Below are 15602 nucleotides of genomic sequence, written 5' to 3'. Positions count from 1 at the left end.
GAGGCCTACTTGGGACATATGGGGTGAGATGGTCATGAAGGTATGAGGGTCCCAAGCCATGAAGGGCCTTAAAGGTTAACACCAGCACCTTGAAAGTGACCCGGAATTCCACTGGGAGCCAGTGTAGGCGGCGCAACACGGAGGTGATACTTATTGTGCTGTTACCAAAATGTCAGTCCACATTTTGTTCAACAGAAATGTTATTTTATTTATTTATTTATTATTTGGTTTTCCATACTGCCCTATCCCCGGGGGGCTCTGGGCGGTGTACAACATAAAATTCTACACAATGCAACCCAATAAAGGGAGCAAAGATTAACTACATGTGGATAAATTACAAATTGCACAGGCGCCATCAATTTTAAAATATAACTACTAATTCCCTTTAAAAACAGCGGTTAATACAATAAAAGGCATCCAGCAAGACCCATATTTAGAACTCTCCCCAAGAGGGGGGGTGGGACAGCGGGCCCTAATAATATAAAGGGACCCTGAGGTAAAGGAGCAAGAAAAATGACAAACTTGACATCCACATGGGCTATAATGCAGAAATAAAACTAATTGCAGTTGTGAACACTGATAAAAACTATTCCTTTCACTGCCTAATCAGTGTGAATTGAACACAGCAGTGTGTAGAAGGTTTTCTGGCTTGTACAGCCTCATTTAGCAACAAATTTGGCTTTCAGTGAGTCATAAGCATGCTGTACATTTTTTCCAGCTACAAGATATGTGGGTAGATTTGTCACACAGCAATTTAAGTCCCGACTAGGTGATTTTAGATTAAGCCAAGGACAGATTAATCTGGTAACAACAGCTGCCATCAAGTTCAAGAAACATACATCTATTAATTGTAATTTTTTAAATAGTGCAATTCTATGCAAAATTGTTCCACCCTGAGAATAGCACCAACTGAAATACTCGTGTGGGAGTTTCTAGCTCCAGGCGAGAACAACTTCCTATAGTCAGAGTTTCTGCTGCAAAATGAAACATAAGTCCAGTGACACCTAAAAGATTTTAGGAAATTAAGTGGGAGTCCACTAACACTTTACAGACTAGCAACATTTATTCCAGCATATGTTTTCATAGAATCAGACCATACATCATCAGATGGACGCTTGGTGGCAGAGAACATGGGGAAGAGCGGGAAAACTCAAAGAATTATTTGCTGCATGGTGATGTTCACTTTTCCTGTGAAGGAAGAGAAAAAAGCTTATCAGAGCTTTCGGAAACCATGGGGATTCTGTGATTTGACAGCGGGGTGAGTGTCAAAGAGGGGGAAATGCGTGTGTAACCAAGAATCAAACCTGAGGGAAATGTATGCTCAAAGCAAGGAGACCACACAAGCATAAATAGCTACAGGCAGGTGGGGGCACACAGGTAGGTGGCAAGAAGAAGGGCCTGATAGTGGGCACAGAGGGGCCCTGGATACTTTCTACCAGGATCCCCCAAAACCAGAGGTGGGATCCAGCAGGTTCTCACAGGTTCCCAAGAGTAGGTTACTAATTATTTGTGTGTGCCGAGAGGGGATTACTAATCAGTGATTTCCACGTGATTTTTGCCTTAATTACACCCCTCCTCTCAGCAGTAGTGCACAGAACTTGAAGCAGTCTAGCAGGAGGTGCACCAGTGTGCATGGCAGCCTGTGCCTGCGTGCATTCGTTTCCTGCCCAAGGACCGGCACAGCGGCTGTGTCCTTGCCACAGCCCTGCCCAGGAATGTCCCGCCCCAGAATGCTCAGGCCCGCCCCTGTCGTGCCCCGCCCAGCCCCACTACTGCCCAAAACCTGCAGCCTAGTTGGAGGAATCACTTTTCCCACTTGCTGCTTTGCTTGAAGGAGAGGCAATTAATCAAGAAGTAATCTTGGTGGCATCTTTGGTTTGGAGAGACCAGCATTGAAGGGGAGGCAAATCGTTTTGCACTTGTTGGAGCTCTCTTGAATGTTCAGTTTTCTGGACTATGAGTGACTGTGAGTGGTTACAAAGAACACTCTATTAACCTTTTTTTTAAAAAAAAGGTTAAGTAATAATGAAGAAAATGGCAGGAACAGAACCAAATTCCATCAGCATTCTTTTGACCCATTGCATAAAACATTTCTCTCTCCTTGGCGTATGCTTGATACGGCAACGGTTGACCTGTGCTCTAAAAATAATTAAGAGGAGAAATTGGTGGAGGGTGAGGTTCTCCTCTGTACTCCATAGCTGCAAGTAGGCCTAACGCAAATCATGGGAATGGGTGAAAGAGCAAAGAGGATATTGAGGAGCATCCAAATTTTCCAACTTCCTGAATAACAACTTTGGCCCACAAGAAACTGTGTGCTGGCATTTGCACTGTCTGGCACAAGACTCCCCACTATGTAATCGGTGATCATAAGATGGTTTGAAGGGTGGGGGGAACCCCTCTTGAGAGGGATTTCAGCAAAGTTAGCCAATGCTGAATGTGTTTGTGTAATTCCCAAGGCAGGAATTGAGGTCTCTTTTGTTTTCCAGTTGTGGGGCCAAGGGAATCTGGTGGTATGCAGCTGCATTCCAAAAGCTGTGACACAGAGGAGTCGTCGAGCACCCTGGGTTGCTACCCTTTCCCCCCCAAACTGCCAACCTCTGGATACTCTGCCTGAAGAAAATAAGTAGCCTGCTTTTTAAGCCCTCCACTGCTCAAATCCATGAGGCTTCCTGTACATGTGTGAAATGGTTTGAATAATGTGCCTGTGCAATTACACTAGCAATTTTGATTCCCACATAAGACCTGCTTTTAAAAGTCCTTACTGTGTAGCCACACAACAGCTGTGTATGAACACAAAAAAGCCACTTGTAAATGGCTGGGCTGTCCTTTCAATGGGTATAGGCTATGGCCGTGGTGGCGAACCTATGGCACTCCAGATGTTATGGATTACAATTCCCATCAGCCCCTGCCAGCATGGCCGCTGGCAGGGGCTGATGGGAATTGTAGTCCATAACATCTGGAGTGCCAAAGGTTCACCACCACTGGGCTATGGGCTGTTTGTACTTATCAAGGACAAGAAGGGGGGAAATTTTATGCAGCAAAGCTAGGAAAGATTTCTTTTGATGGGTATAATCAAGGTGGGCAACCTATGGCACTCCAGATGTTCATGGTCTGCAATTCCCATCAGCCCCTGCCAGCATGGCTATGCTGGCAGGGGCTGATTGGAATTGTAGTCCATGAACATCTGGAGTGCCATAGGTTGCCCACCCCGGTATAGGTTATTATGGGTCATTTGCACCTATCAAGGACACCCCCGTTTCTATGTTAGAATAGTACACTGCCATCACATTTTTCTTTTTAATATATTTGATTTTCTGAGCACTAACCCCTGCCCTCAACATTTTAAATTAAGAAACAAACAATGAAGGGAAGAAAAGAATGGGAAGCAAATATTTGTTTATTGGAAAACATCTGTTTGCCTTTAAAGTAACTTTAAAAAGTTTACAGGGGATCACTAAGTGATGCCTTCTGTCTATACAGCCATGCTTCAGTTTCCCAGGCACGACATCAGGGATTTCGTGACAAACATGCAACTGTGTTGTGTCGATGAAGTTTCTTTTCATCCTGACCTGAATTTCAGAATGAATTTGAAGGACAAAAATTGAAGAAAGCATCTACAGAACACCACATCTGTCGAAGCAGCCCAGGGACAAGTTGCATGATGTCTACATTTTTTCCAGTGTGGGAACTCAGGAGAAAAGCGGGACGTTGGGTATGCTAGGCATATCCAGAGAACCCTTTCAACTATTTGATGCTGGTTTCCATTGCTAGAGTTCACGAAAGGAAAATGACAACTGGGGGCATTTTTACTGGGTAACACACCCTGCGCCTGATAGTTTATGGTGGGGTCTTCAATGGGGCACCCTCTACCACATTTCCTGGAGCCTGGCAAATGTTTTTAGAAACTGGGCAGGGCCTGGAGGGGATTTTGTCTGCCAGGGCTTCCGATTGGCCATGCAGATTTTAAAAAAATTGTTTCAGCAGCTGCTACCCATGCAAAGATCGTCCCTGCATGACTGAAGATCAATTGTGTGTATGCAAGAAAATATTTTTAAACAATACATATTTTTTTAAAAAATGTTCAACAGAACTTTTGCCTGAAATGGCGGTTTCACTTGGACAAGCTCAAGATTTGGTATCTGGTGAAGGGAGCTTTAAAACTTAAAAGCTTGTACCCCCCCCCCCCCAAAAAAAAAAGAAAAGAAAACATTCTGTGGTCTTTAAGGAGCTCTGGAAGTTGAATCTAACCTTAGGGCTATATTTTGTGCTCAAACAACGTGAGGCAGGTCATGCCGTCTTTGTGAGGTTCTGTTCCGATTGGGTTACTTGATCTTAATTACCTGTTAAGATTAGTGGCCCTTGAAGTGTTGGTAGCCAATTTAGATCATAGAATCATAGAGTTGGAACTTGGAAGAGACCCCAAGGGCCATCAAGTCCAACCCTCTGCAACAAAGGAATACACAATCAAAGTACTCCTGACATATGTTCATCCAGCCTCTGTTTAAAAACCTCCAAAGAAGGAGACTCCACCACTCTCCGAGGCAGTGAATTCCACTGTCTAACAGCCCTGACAGTCAGGAAGTTCTTCCCACTGGCGTAATGCCCAGCATTTTGATGCCCCCCCCACAAGGTGATGCCCTGGGCAGCTGCCCACCTTGCCCAATGGGCATTACACCAGTGGGAAGAACTTCCTGACTGTCAGGGCTGTTTGACAGTGGAATTCACTGCCTCGGAGAGTGGTGGAGTCTCCTTCTTTGGAGGTTTTTAAACAGAGGCTGGATGAGCATATGTCAGGAGTACTTTGATTGTGTGTTCCTTTGTTGCAGAGGGTTGGACTTGATGGCCCTTGGGGTCTCTTAATGTTTATGTGGAATCTCTTTTCCTGCACCTTGAATCTATTACTCCGTGCCTTGTCTCTGAAGCAGATGTCGCATGGGCCAAAAACAGCGGTTTGAAAACAGTGGTGTGAAAACCCTTTTACAGCGTTTTACACCCTATTACACCGTTTTAAACCATTTTACACCATTTTCACGCTGCTGTTTTTGGTCCATGCAGAATCCGCCTGAATTTTCTGCAAGATTCTTCACCTGATTCTGCTGTGTTCTTATCAAAGCTTCGCTTGCTTTTTGTAAACAGGAGCTGTCTTAGTGGGCAAAACTGCTTCAGGGTATCCTCTTCTGCAGGCCAAAGTTTGTTTACCTATATATAAATATAAGAACTGCAGTCATTGGGATGCAATAGAGGCTACCAGTACAATCCTAAGGAGAGTTACCAAATGAATGGGTTTAGACTGGAGTAGCTCTTCATAGAATAACACTAAGTGGAGACAACTCCAGAAAGTCCAGTAGCATCTTGGGGATCAGTAAGATTTTCAGGGTGTAAGCTTTTGAGGGTCAAAGTTCCCTTCACCAGATTCAAGTAGGGATAGTGATCACGGAGTCTTTATATCCCAATCAGAAGATGGGAAGGGTGTTGTAAAGAACGCAGACGTACAATGCATATTGTAATCACTCAGTTGGTTAGAATAGAGGAAAAATGCTTGGGAGTAGAAAATAAGCATCCATAGTGAGATAAGAATCCGAATATAGGATGAAGTCCACATAAAGGACCACTATGGTCGTTTCCCCACTTACCTCGACCACCCTTTGCTGCGCGCTACTCCCAGCGCGCGTCATTTCTGGCGCGCTCCCGGGCTTCCCCACGACCCCGCACTCTGCGCGGGGTCATCACAAGGCGCCGTTTTGAGGAGCGCCAGGAATGACACGCATTGAGGGGGCACGACAGCGGCACCATCGGGGTGGCTGCGTTGTCGCCGCCCCTGTAGTGGGGAGTGCCGGGGGACCCGGCGCTACTTGGGGAGAGTAGAATGCAGCAGCAGGTAAGTGGGGAAACGACCTAAGAGGGAGGGATAGCAGCTGAGCATTCTTTTTTCACCATCATAATAAAATGAATGTGCACATGTTCTTTGCAGGCTAAAACTCCTGTAAACATCTTAAAAGTTGCATTTAAACCCGCCCCCCCCACCCCCCCCGCCTTAAGGTACCTGCCTTTTGAACACAGTCCTAGCTGAGGGAGAGTTCTGGGGATCTCGGCACACTATTATGCATTGATCAGGAGAAGTATATGACATCTGGAAGCGGAGTTAGTAACAGTATGCAAACATGGAAATGCAATGCAAGATAATAACTACTTACTTTGGCTTTAATTGGCTTGATGTGCCTCACAACATGTTGGATTCCTCTCATTTCTACCGCTCTTCCAAAGAGACTGCAGTCTTGCGGGACAAGAGAGACACGGAGGGGAATTGCTATGGGGTTGAATTGCTTCTTGTTTTTATGGCCCCTGACCTACAGCAACTTGACTCCATAACCTTTGTGGCCTGCCAGAATATATATGACTAATATGAGGAGGCCTTTATACCAGGACCTCAAACATCAGGATCTCAAAAATATACTTAAAATCTTTGTTCCCCCTATTTCTGATTTTGTACCAGGAGGCCTGATGTAGTATTCTGGGAACTTGAAAGCTAGCACATAGGTATATATGTCATAAGGTTGATCCCAATAAATGGTATGGTGTCTTGCTCTTCATGTTTTTCTTCTCATCAGCCTCTAGGTGGCGCTCTGTTTTCATTAAACTCTGCTTGGAGAAAAATGATCTGCACAATTTTACATTGAGGCTATTGAAGGAAAGGGATGAAAAAGGGTACCTGCTCCATCCCATTGAAGCCACTGGCAATGTGCCCCTTCCAGCAGCCACAGGAAGAGTTGTGGCCAGAGGTGGCATCCAGCAGGTTCTCACCAGTTCCCGAGAGTGGGTTACTAATTATTTGTGTGTGCCGAGAGGGAGTTACTAATTGGGTCCGCTTTCCTGTCTCCACGTCCTCGCCTCCCCGAGAGGCATACTGCCTTTGAACGTGAAGGTTCCATATAGCAATTGCAACTAATAATGTAGCTCCCTGAACTGGGTTAATCCCTTACAGGTACTGCAATTCATTTGATTCTCAGCCTTTTGTACCTTTTATCTCACCAGTCTCTATCAAAGAACCTGTGTGTTTCACCATTGCTGTGTTCAGATTTGTGAGTTGGGGCATTTTCTATAATGTGATGATGATTTAGAAATGACCTGGTGCAAAAAAAATGGGGTTCGTGGTGGGGTGGCTGCCCATGGGGGGGGGGCATCCAACTCAGGTTTTGCCCAGGGCTCAGGTTTGCCTAGGTATGCCTCTGCCCCCTTTGCTGAGGGCGGGCTGGCGAGGGAGCCTGTTACTAAAATGTTTGGATCCCACCACTGGTTGTGGCTCAGTAGAAGAGCATTGGTTTGGTACACAGAAGGTCCCAGGTTCAACCCTTGGCATCTCCTTGCTCATGTGTGTTTATAATAAATGAAATATCTGCACATGCTGCCCTGTAGGATAAAAGCAGCACCGCCCACTAAAATCTTCCTCCCCCGCTTTTACAGCAGCTCCAACTAGAGCTTCTCTGACCCCCAACCTGATCTTACCAGATCTTGGAATCTAAGCTGGGTTGGCCCTGTATGGGAGACCACCAAGGAAGCCTGGGGTTGCAGCGCAGAGGCAGGTCATGGCAAACCACCTCTGGTCATCTCTGGCTTTGAAAATCCTATGGGGTCAAGTTGCGTCAGCTGCAACTTGACAGCGCTTTCAGCCGTCAATAATGTTTCCCCCCTTCCAGGATTTGCACTCTCCTCCAGTCAACCAGCATGGTCCCCAGACTCCCCACTGAGAACAACATCGACATATTCTGTCCTGTCCATAGTAGCAGGAACCGGGGGAAGGGAATTCCCTGTTTCTGAAGCTCGAAGTGATCCACAGACCCTTTCGGCTGGCTCTTGTTTCCTTCTGTGCAATGTAATGTCCTGGTAAACAGGCCCGTCTGACAATTTCCCCTCCTTCTCTGTACCCACCAAGTTTCACATTTGACATCCTAGGCCACAATAAACACATTAGTCTAGCTACCTGTAAGCCACTTAGGGCCAAAAGGAGAGGGAGAGAAACAGAGACAAGAGAAAGAAAGAGAGAAAGAGAGAAAGGTTTTTAAAAATGCCACAAGCCTCTTCATTGTAGTGACTGTGGCAGACTCACATCAGTTCATTTGCTGGGAATCTTTTTATCACTGCCTCTCCAAAATCTTGCTCGAGGCAACTAATGAAACAAAGGAGGTCTTACAGTAGAATAAATGGTGTTGGTCTCCCTGATGGGCGCAGCTCTCCTTCTGATACCCCACAGATCCATTAATCTGGGGCATGAAAAGTCTTGCAACTTGCTAACTCATTTCTCCAATTCTTTTTTTCTTTTTCCTCCATAGAGCAATACCTACGAAGGGTGAGGGTCATGCAAAATGCACTTGGATTGTGCACAGAAGACCCACGAAGAGAGGAGAAGACTCTAGGCTGCTGCATGCCATTCTTTCACACCAAATTCACATGGATACTAACATCACCATTCTTTCACACCAAATTCACATGCATTCTAACATCACTTATTTTTTCCCCTCCATGAAGAAAAAACATAGCAAGTCCAGTGTTGCATCACTGTCTCCTGATATGGAGGATTAGGCTCTATGGCAGTGATGGCAAACCTTTTTGAGACCGAGTGCCCAAACTGCAACCCAAAACCCACTTATTTATCGCAAAGTGCCAACCCGGCAATTTAACCTGAATGCTGAGGTTTTAGTTTAGAAAAAACCGTTTGGCTCCCTCTTCCTCCGCCCCACCTTCTCGAGCAGGGGCCAGGCTGCTCTAGCCTCCAGCAAGTCCTGCGTGCACCGCTCTGCGCCTCTCAAGCATCTCTGCCTCCTCTGCACCACCCACCCCCCTCGGGCAGCAACCACCCGGAGCACAAGCACCAGGCCTGCCAGCCAAGTCCTCCCTCCTCACCGCAGTGCGTGCACGTCATGCTCAGTGCCCCAGGCCAACCTAGATATGTGTGTGTGTGTGGGGAGGGGGTGATTTTCCACCCCCACATAATGAACTCTGTGTGCGCGTGCCCACAGAGAGGGCTCCGAGTGCCACCTCTGGCACCCGTGCTCTATGGTTAACTGAAAACAATGTGTTTCTGGTGTCCTAATGGCCAGGTGAGCACAATTTCCCACAAATTGCAACAAAACCCGATAAAGGTTTTAGATGCTGAATCTTTAAATGAAACACAAATCCTGCAGCATTTAAGCAAATTTTTAAAATTCCAGCATATACTTTCAGGACCAGAGCTCACTGCTAATACTAAATTTGGTTGATCTTTAAGGTGGCAGTGACCTTCTGTTGAGTTTTGTTAATTTCGCGACTTTCATTTAACCCGGGTTCAGCAAAATAAAATGGGGTAGAAGCGTTTGGGGGCGAATTCTCTGGGAACTTCTCCCTCCATATACTTTGGCCCCTTCCGCACATGCAAAATAATGCGTTTTCAAACCACTTTCACAACTGTTTCACAAACCACTTTCACAACTGTTTGGAGGAACCGGGTTTGATTCTCCGCTCTGCCGCCTGAGCTGTGGAGGCTTATCAGGGGAATTCAGATTAGCCTGTACACTCCCACACATGCCAGCTGGGTGACCTTGGGCTAGTCACAGCTTCTCGGAGCTCTCTCAGCCCCACCCACCTCACAGGGTGTTTGTTGTGAGGGGGGAAGGGCAAGGAGATTGTAAGCCCCTTTGAGTCTCCTACAGGAGAGAAACGGGGGATATAAATCCAAACTACTACTCCTCCTCCCTCTTCTTCTTCTTCTTCTTCTTCTTCTTCTTCTTCTTCTTCTTGATCTGCAGCTCTGCCGACTGACCTGTGGAGGCTTATCTGGGGAATTCAGATTAGCCTGTGCACTCCCACACACGCCAGCTGGATGACCTTGGGCTAGTCACAGCTTCTCGGAGCTCTCTCAGCCCCAGCTACCTCACAGGGTGTTTGTTGTGAGGGGGGAAGGGCAAGGAGATTGTAAGCCCCTTTGAGTCTCCTACAGGAGAGAAAGGGGGGATATAAATCCAAACTCTTCTTCTTCTTCGCACTTAATGCATGTTATTGTAAATACACTCACTGAACCCAATAAGGCTTATTCCACTTACAGTGTTAGTTCATTTCAGTTAAAAAATCCCGCCCTTCAAGTAGGGGGTTGGACGCAACAGAAGATTGGATAATGGTTTCCCATAGATGGAAACAAGGAACAGACCAGTTTCCAAACTCACATAATCTGATTTTAGAGGGCAACAGACCAACAGGAAATATCTCACTGAAGATGTACTTCCTGTTGCAAGGACACAGAACTACCCATGGTTGTTTGGGCCCAGTTTGGCACCCAGTAGGTGACTGATTATTGTCTCAGATCACTTGTGAACTCCTTCATGTGGAAATGCCATTCATCTCATTCAAGTAACATGGATGGGAAAAAAACTTCCAAGTGGTTTTGCAAAGTGCTGTAAAGTCACTGCTAATTTATGGTGATCCCGTACAGTTTTCAAGGCAAGAGATGTTCAGAGGTATTTTCCCATCCCCTGTTGCTGTGTAACAACCTTGGACTTCTTTGGTGGTCTCCCATATAAGGACTTTCCAGGACCAACCCTGCTTCATTTCCAAGATGGGCCATAATCAGGGCCATGCAGGTAAGAGTGTTTTTCAAATAACTCATATTAAATCTGTGTTTGGATTGTATAAAAGACAATGTATTCATATAAGACAATGGTAAGAAGTATGTTTTACCTTCTGAGCTTTTAGGCATGCTTGCTTAAGAGTATGGGTCTTAAGGGGTTACATGCAAGTAACTGCATTAAATCATACCAAAAATATACAATTTTTGAAAGTTTAGTATATTCAACTATAATTACATTGTTGTACATGTCATATTGCTCACAGAATATAATTTACAATTTACACAGACTATAATTTACAACAATATTTTGCAATACAGAAAATGAACCATATCAGGTTAATTTTTTAAAATGTAGATTTCCAGGTCAGTTTGAATAAAACATTTAAAACTGAAACTTCACTCCTCAATGGTTATTTTGCCTTTTTTATTTCATATCATTTCCATGATAAAAATATTTATGATCTGTTAACTCTCCTGGGATTTCATTACGTTCTATGGGTGCAAAATAATAACATCTTTAGAATTTGTTTTCTAACTACATTAAAATTACATTTTTTCCTTGGCCTAAATTCTGATATATATTTTTTTGGCCTAATGTACTGATTTCAGTGGGAGTGAAGGCCTAAACCAGGGGTCCCCAAACTTTTTAAACAGGGGGCCAGTTAATTGTCCCCCAGACTGTTGGAGGGCTGGACTAAAAAAAAACAATGAACAATGCACAAATGATTGTAAAATGTTTGATTTCACCTTTCAGCTTTCTGTCATGGTCTATTTTTAGAACAGTGACCAAAGTATGTCAAGTACAGGGTGGGCTCCAAATATTGTTGGGGAGGCTGTGGAATACCTTCCCCTGTAAAAAAAAAAAAAAAGCAGAACTTTCCCAATGAAGCATTCCATCTAACCCAGGATCAGGTATCTTCCTGGGTTCTTTCCTCCCTAGCAGCCAGTGAGCTATTCACCAGCCTGGCTGATGCCAATGGGAGTGAGGCGGAACAGAAAGCCTGAGAGCAACACATGGAGTAGCCGAGAGGGAAGGGTGTAGTAGTCATTTTCTCTAGGAATTGATCTCTGTCACCTGGAGGTCAGCTGTAATTCTGGGATATCTCCAGGCCTCCCCTAGAGGTTGGCTACTCTTACATAGAGGTAATATCCACAAATATGTCTTCTGCCTGTGATCAGCAATGTTTAGAAAGCAGCAACTTCAGTCACAGAAAAAGAGAAGACCTGTGGGCATTGCCTTGTTGCATAGGGGAGAAAGGAGCCCAGGAGCCCAAGGGAGCCAATCTGGCAGACCCCGAAGGCCGCTGGTATATCCAGAGCTCTGTTTTCCCTCTAGCAGACTCAACAGTCAAAGCCACGGAGACCCGTTCGCCACCTCCATCACTCAGCCCGGGTCCCCAGGAGTGGTGGGGGGTGGGGATGCGGCCTCTGTTTGCTTTCTCAGCTGGCCTTGTTGGCAGGGACAGAGGTGGGTAGCCCCATTCTCGGGTTGTGGGGGGCCTGAAGGCAGACAAGCAACTGCAACCACAACAACCCAGTGGGAAACCCTCCCGCGCTGCCAGACCCAAGCCCTACATCAATGGCCGTTGGGGCCGGTTCCTCCTCTCCCTCGAGACCCCACTGCACATGAATGGAGCCATCGCCGCCATGCCTGGCGGGCCCGATAAATGCCTTCAGGGGGCCACATTTGGCCCCCGGGCCGTAGTTTGGGGACCCCTGGCCTAAACTGTACATTCAGGATGTCCTGGTTTGTTTTGTCAGCTCTTAAGTCAGACATACCAGAGAATCAAATAGTCATGAGTGTCCTAAGATAGGAACTGTGCCACTTTAAGCTTTAGGTGGTATATTCTGTTTTGTTTTTACAAAAAACCTCCCAACAAGTACAGCAGGGGGAAAGGTTCATGTCCTCTTAGCCGTTTTCCTGTTTGCAGGGATTTTACTTTTTTTAACATGTGGAAACTTTCCATGCTATGATTCTTTGTGATCCTGCACCTGCAGTCTGGTGTAGCCCATTTTATCTTCTCTGCCACCTTATTTACCAGTATGCATGAATGGGGCCCATGTTAGGTCCACTTTTAACAGCTGTGGTGAAAGAGAGAAATCAGATACTCTAAAAGGAACCTGCTACCTGTCTCTCTTTTAAAAGTTTTCATGAGACACGGGGTGACTTAAATTACTATAGGCTTGTATCGACTTGTTCTTGGGCCATCAAAAGGCCTGTTCCAGCAAATCTTGGAAGTGTGGATTTTCTGGCTCTGCAACAGACAAGATTGAGAGCAAAGTTCAGATCTAAAACTGCTGCAGATCTTTGTATGAAGCTGGGAAGGGGGAGCATGACCCCAGCTCGGTTCTCCTAGATCTCTGCGGCATTTGATAATACGGATCATCAAATCTTTCAGATAGTGCTGTGAGTTTTTCAATATATGCAGTACTGCAAAGTTCCTTTTGTCTCAGGTGCCTTTTTAAATATCTACATGCAACCACTGGGGGAGAAAAATTTGTAGCATGGCAGGTAGTTTCATCAGCAAGTTGAAGTCAGCCAGTTACAATTTTATCATCAAAGGCAAGAACTGTGAGATTCCCTGAACAAATCCCCCAGTGAAAGTAGCATCTGGATGAGGGCTAACCAACTGCAGTTTAGTCCCGATATTATGACGGTGACTTCTGAACCTTGGCTGAAATTTAAGAGTAAGATTTTTGGCCTACTGTGCTTTCTGCGGGTCAGCCTTAGAAATGGCGGAGGCTTCAGCTACTGTCCAAAGCACCATGGGAAGCACATGGTTCCTATTTTAGCTCAGCTGTCCTGGCTGCTGGTTGGATTTCGGATGCAAGTCAAAGGACTGGTGCTCACCTTAAATGTCTCACATGGTCCAGGGTTCCCCAATCTCTGGGAGCAAGCCATGTGCCTGGATTTCTCTCCACCCCCTTAGATAAGTGGACAAGCCTTTCTCCCCACTCATGAAGGTGAAACCACAGATCTGGACTTCTGTCGTGGGTGTCAGTTGCCACAGTATAGAAAGCCTTCCAAGTTTAGCTCATCTGGGCCCTATACTAATAGACAAGGAGCTGAAGAAGCTAGCCTTTATTGGCATAGACAACAGTACAACAATAATAAAAAATGGATTGAAAAGCATATACAATACAGGAAATAAATGTTAGGTCGAAGGAAATCTACTGGTGTTTAGTAATTTCCAGGAGAAAGTCTGCCACTATCAGACAGAGAGAAGGATCAGGGTTGTCCAACAAGTAGTGTAATCTAATTAAATCGGGGAGATGGGGCAAATGTAAAGGAGTAAGATTCACATACTTGGATCTGATTTCCTTGAATCTGAGACAGTGTAGTAATTGGTGGGCCAGAGATTCAACTGAGCCATCATTACATGGGCACAACCTTTTAGCCTTTTCTTGCTTATTAAATCTGCCATGTAACAAGGCAGAAGGCATAACATTAAACCTGGCGAGCATTATGGCTCTCCTTTGAACAGGGTTTATTAAGCAGTACAGGAGCTAGTGATTTCAAAAGCTGGTGAACCAGTGGTTCGCACAACTGCATGTGGAAATTTCTGTATCTCGTGTGCTTCCTGACCAATCTTTTTAAGTGATTACTTATTGACTAATAGTTCTTAAGGTGTCTCTACAAATATTTACATTGATTTTAGCTTCTTTCAAAAACCACACTGGGTGTTATCTTTCAGCAGATAATGTGGTCTATCACTGTTTAAATCAATGAGTAAAAGAACATGCAAATATGTATAACAGCCCAGTGATCTGTTTGTTTGTATAGAAAATCCACTTTGGAAGGGAAGTGTGTTGTGCTTAGGTTGTTTCATTCTGTAAGACTTTTCTGTTCCAAGTGCCCCTCCCCACAAGCTCCAAACATGTAAACAAACCATATTTTGTCATGCATAAACTTACATCTGAACATGTGGACTTGGCTTAAGGTGTCAGCAGAGATACAAAAGGTCTACTTGTGTTGTCCAACTGGAAATAGATGCTTCCAATTTTCAGATCATTAGCAGATACTCATTACTGTGTGATTGATAGAATGCGCCTACTCATGTTTAGAACACACGCTGGATTACACCCCAAAATACAAATTCATGAAGCTCTAACACAGTAACTTTGAAGGTAACATCCACAGAACCATTTTTTAAAATATTCAAAACCTTGCATTCAGCAATGCCAGCGACATCTTCACTCTCCACCTGTTCATGGATTCAGGGAATTCAGATTAGCCTGTACACTCCAACACATGCCAGCTGGGTGACCTCGGGCTAATCAGTTCTTCTGAGCTCTCTCAGCCCCACCTACCTCACAGGGTGTTGTGAGGGGAAAGGAGTTTGTCAGCCCCTTTGAGTCTCCTTACAGGAGAGAAGGGGGGATATAAATCCAGCTCTTCTTCGTTTTTGTCATGCTGCACAAAATTTGCACATGCAGAATTGCCCTGACTGAGTGATCCAACCAGGAGATGGAAAATTGGCCTCTCATGATTTGCTGGTCACAGTGTACCCTAAATGTTCCCTTTCATAGTGTGGTCCTGCTCAAATGCCTACAACTGTTGCAGAAGGATTTAAAAACAGCAATGAAAAGAACGTAGGGCCAATTCAAATTCTCAAACGGGTATGCTTGCGCAGAATTCAGCATATGGTACATCTTGGAGTATGTACCATCCCAGGCTCCTGAAAATTGCCACCAGAGCTCTTGGAGGGGAAGGCAGAATTGCTATGGGAGAGAGCTGTAGCAACTTCCTTTCCTGCTGTTTGTCTTATCAACAGAAAGCTTTCCCCTCCTTCTTTTAAAAGGACAGGGGAAATAAAAAAAAATTGACACAGGGTTTCTTCATACTTGGCAAAAGAATTTGCAAAAGCCTGTGAAATGTTGGTGGAATGAATACACAAGGTTTCCGTCATAACACCCAATTGATTGCACCAGTTTGATTTGTCAATTGTCATGATGCCCTGGTTGTTTACCCTTGTAAGGTCACAGAAAACTATTTCGTGACTTGATG

Source organism: Sphaerodactylus townsendi, linkage group LG07, assembly GCF_021028975.2.
Source record: "Sphaerodactylus townsendi isolate TG3544 linkage group LG07, MPM_Stown_v2.3, whole genome shotgun sequence".
NCBI classification, from domain to species: domain Eukaryota; kingdom Metazoa; phylum Chordata; class Lepidosauria; order Squamata; family Sphaerodactylidae; genus Sphaerodactylus; species Sphaerodactylus townsendi.
The sequence above is the reverse complement of the archived record's forward strand: the minus strand, read 5'-3'. Positions refer to the sequence as shown.